A 5,000-nucleotide genomic window follows, 5' to 3' on the forward strand; every position below is an offset into this window, starting at 1 on the left:
CAACAATCTGTCGCCGAGCAGAAATTACAGTGAGCTGCATTTCTAAAATAATATTTACCAAGTGTGCTGTTATGTAGAACACTGAAACCAAATGGAAAATTCTCTGGTAACTTATGGGTTCAACAAAGACAGAGAACGAATCGAACACCTTAAGTGGATCTGTGATCAACTCTGCGCAGTCTTCAGGTAAAAAAAGTAATTCGAAATGTGTCAGTCAAGAATTATTTCAAAGAAAGCTTGTCGTCTATTTTGTGCTTCATTATTCAAGGGAAAGGTTCTTCATGCAAACGGTTTGATCCTGAAATTTAGTTTGTTGTAATATTGCGCATATTTGACACGATTGAGTTTTTTTCTCTTCACGCACGAAATGAAATAGAAAGGGGTTTTTGCCTCTTATAGCAAATATGTTGTTTGTTTCAAAAAATTGTTCGCTGGAAAAGGTCGCCTTTATGAATTCATCATGTTTTATAATATGCGAGCTTAACTGGATAGTTTTTATGGCAATAGTAAAGCATTTTCGTGTCAAAATGAGGTTAGCGTTTTTCTGTTGTGCTAACTTAATTAAATATAAATATACATTCTGCCTCGTGAGTTTGTTATTCTCGTTAACCAGCAATGGAAAGTGATTGCAACGCGAATGGCGTTTTAGTGCATCTTATGTTATTTGTTTCAATAAAATGTTTCGCTGGAAAAGGATTCTGTGATATTTTCTGCCTTTGTGAATTATAATATCATGTTGTGTATTTTGAAACGTGATACGGGAAGATATTGCTGGGTAAGCAGGAAAGGTTTCATGAAAATAAACAGGTCTGTTGGAAGCGTGCTTGAGTTTCAACAAAATGAGCCCCAAATCAGCAAAAAATTGTGACGCCGGTGAATAATAAAGTAGCTGCTATTTCCAAAATGATGGAATTACCTAGTGATAAATAACCTCGTCTTGGAGATTAAATTTTTGACTTTGCAGAAACAATGGTGGGCGATTGTGATCTTTTTTTTGAATTCGCTCATTTATTGTCAAACTTTATAACACTTGACAGAAAAAGAAACTTACTAAAACCCGGTATCTTGCCATCACTTGACACAGATGCTTCACTGTTTGGCAAGTAAACATGCCGCGGTAACTTAATCACGGCGCCCGCTGAATTCCGGCGATGTCACTTTCGATTTGCGATTTATTTGTGCAGCCAAAACGTACTATAACAAAATTGAACGTAGCAAAAATCTCCCAAAATGTTTGTCGCTGATCGTAACTGAGTATATTCTATATTCAAGTTACAAAATAAATGTAGTTTTCATGTTGTAAATATGTTATTCTCGATCTACCGTCATGGAAACTTCCTTTTGCTCTTTCTAAAAACTGTGTATCGATATTTATTTAAAAATAGAAGAACCGTAGCCAGGGTAAACATATTAAAAAATTATAAAAAACGTTCACTGGCTATATACAGTTAAAAACATTCGAGCTTTCGGCTGTCAGGCTACAGCCTTCAATGGAAATTAATGGAAAAAATGACAACTACAATATGTACAAAAATAGGTGAGAGTATAAAAAGAATATAAAAACGGGAAAAAGTATTTGTCAAAAAAACTAATTGTTCTTTTTTAAAAGAATGGAGTAATGATTGGGGAGCGGCCTAGAATTGTTATCTGCATGATCTATCGAAGCGGTGTGCCATGATTCCAGTGTCTTGCGGGTACGAGAAGAGCCCTTGTCAATCACATGGGAATTTTGAAAGTCAATAGAGTGATTTGAAGACCAAGCGTGTTTAGTGATGTTGGAGCCTCTTGCGTAAGACTTCACATTCCTCATATGTTCTTTTTTTCTGGTTTCAAAGAATCTGCCAGTCTCGCCAACATAACTCCATGGGCAGTCGGCACAAGATATTTTGTAAACCACGTTAGGTTGAAGATCGATCGGAGGTCGGGACTTAGGAGAGGGAAACTCCTGTTGTAAAGTCTTGAATGGCTTGCTGACAACTCGAATATCATGTTTTTTAAGGAGTCTAGTTAGAGGCTGAGAAATGCCATTAATATAGGGGAGGACTGCATAATTGGAGAAATCGGAGGGTGCAACCCATTTAAAAAACATGCAAACAAGTTCCTCAGGTGTTGGGATGGGATTTGTTCGCTAAGTAGAACATTTCTTCTTTAGAATGTTGGAGATAACATTTTGGGGGTAATTGCTAGATCGTAGAGCGTCGATGACATGAATAAGTTCTTTCTCTTTTCCTTGTTATTACCTACAATCCGAGACAACGTCCTTAGCACACTTAACAAACAAATCCTGTCGATCCGTGAAGTTTAATTTCCGAGACCCCTCTGCTCAAGAGCTTATGGCATTGTTGCAAGAATAGAAATTAGCAATGTTTTGTGGTGGGAAGGGGGGGGGGGGGGGGGGTCAAGACAACCACTTTTTATCCTAAGTGTGCTAATACTTTTGTCGAGCATTGTATGTTCCCAGACCAGGGTTGAACCAGGTTTTTTTGGTAAAAAAAATGGGTGATAGGGAAATGAAGTGTTTGGTTTGGTTTTAATGCATTCATACTTGCATTGTTATTACCAGTGTGTTTCCATGACCAGGGCAATATCAGGGTTTTTTGTTTACAAAATTATTGATATGGAATACAAAATCAAATAAATCATAACTCATGTTCCGTTTAAAATTCTGTCATCTACTTTTATACCTGGTAGTTTTGGAAACGTGAGCAGGAGGGGTGGACAGGCCTTGATTCCCCATGGTGAGGAGACTTATAAAGACCTCATTTACTTGAATGACGCGTAAAAGCGTGCAATAATCGAAAGCCAGGGTCAAGAAGAAATATCGTTGCATGTGGAAAATTCTTTGAATGCTTCGTATGATATCCAACCGCTTAAAATGCAGAAAACAAAACAGTTACTGGGGGTTGGGGAACTAGGAAAGCACTGTAAAGCAGCATTGGTCCCATTTGTTGGTCTTCCAAATATGGTGGGATTATAGGATTTATATATTTGCCTTTTGTTGTGTCTAATTCTTAACGCGGATTTCAAAATTTCTACCACCAGAATAGATATGACAAATCATATTCTAGATCTTACCTTCGATTTACGCCAGGTTATCGTAATTTTTTTTCGTTACGTTTATCTTTTGGTATTAAGAGTGCTTCTTAGCAATTTTCACGCAAGACTGTGCAAGATAAAAAAATCGAAAATTGCCAAACTTTGTCACAATAAAGGCCGACGAAAACCATTGTTAGAAAAATACGTTTTAGTTTGTTTCGATAATTATTTTACCTGGACAGCGACTTTTCCGGTACGGGGCCTTGTGAGCGAGTGAAAACGACTCCCAAAATGTCGCTTGTTTGAATCACTACTTTTGAAATAACGAATGAGTAACTTGAAAATCAAAACAACATGGCACAGCTACAATAATTCATTCACCCTTTAGCGCTGTTAATGGTACAATATACCAAAACTGGAATTTTTGACCAAATGTTAAAACTTAACCCTTTTTAGATTGATTACAGAGTGCCAAATTTGTGGGAAATTCGACCGTCAAAAAAGCATCCTGGTACATAGCTTTCTCAAACGTGACGATATTCATCGGAATAAGCAATGTTTCTGCTGCAATTAAATTCAATAAAATCTTTGGGTAAGTTAAACGGAGGATTTTTGAGGCCCAATTTCAACATGCTGTTTGTCAACAAAAGTCGACCTTTGACCACCGAAGCAGAGCCGAGGTCTATTGAAATCACACACGCTAATCTCGATTTATTCACTGAACAATTCGAGACTCTAGGTTTACTGGAACTACTGTAGGTAAAATGGAACGTGTCACTGAAATTTAACTGTCTTGGCTTAAGAGTGACATATTCGGTAGTTAAAATAACTGACCTAAAAATTTGCATACTAGTAAGATTCATTCCATCCCATTATTACGCAAACAAGTTTCCTTAATTCACTTTCTGAACATACCTGCAAAACAAACAAAGAAAGGTATATCGCCCTTTATATAAGTATACGCTGGTTGGATTTTCCTCGAAGCCCTCAAACGACCATCGAACGGTAAACCAGTCGAACGCTTTGTGGTCGTCAGAGCTGTCACGCAGGAAATTATGACAAAGCACGCAGACCAATGGCTTCGTGCGGTTATTCTGAGTTTGTTGGGGGAATTTGTGACGCAAGTTCTGATAATCCAGCAAACGTTCAATGCGTAACAATAGCAAGATGTGATAATGACACCAAGGCACACTTGAGAAGTTATAAAGTGTCGGATTCTTCTCTGGATACAGTGGCTAGGCTTTTGCTCGCAGGTGCAGGTCAGCTTTAACTGAAATCGCTTAAATTAAGATATTGAGTAGAAAATCACTTTGCGAAATCCGCAGATATACCTATTACAGACTTAATGTCAAAAGCAGAATACCCGCCCACAAAAAATAAACCTTAAAACACTGTTGCCGCAGTGCCACAGTCGTGTTGTTGGATGTACCTCGTTCTTTAATCCATGAGGCAAGCACCGGGGCACCGCGGCACTGCGGCACTAGCCAGTCTACTCAGCTCAATTTAACTTTGAGTCGACTAAGGCACTGCGGCACCAGCCATTCTACTCAATTCACTCTATCCGACGTGAACCGCGCTAAACCTACTTTCGTTCACTACGGCACTGCGGCTAGCGTCGCAAACGTAAACGCTCCTTTGTGGACGGGTATTCAGCAATCGCTCCAATTGCGAAAATCGAGTAAGCAACATATGGAAGACCATGTAATCATGTATCGTTTTACGAGACTGCGAGCACTCCCTTTTCCAGTTGTCCCTGAAGCCAGTTCATTGATCAGCGCAGCCGGATTGTATCACTGCCCGTGAAACTAACGGTTATTGTTTTCTTATTAATTGCCTTTAAAGGTGTTTTTGAGATAGATGATATCATTTTGGGTACGACGATTTGCCCACGGCATCGTGATCGATTTGGAATCCGATGGAGATGTAATAAGAACGAGTTGCTTCCGTGAAGCATACACTGGGTT

The sequence above is a fragment of the Montipora capricornis genome, unplaced genomic scaffold (assembly GCF_036669925.1).
Source record: "Montipora capricornis isolate CH-2021 unplaced genomic scaffold, ASM3666992v2 scaffold_507, whole genome shotgun sequence".
Lineage (NCBI taxonomy): Eukaryota > Metazoa > Cnidaria > Anthozoa > Scleractinia > Acroporidae > Montipora > Montipora capricornis.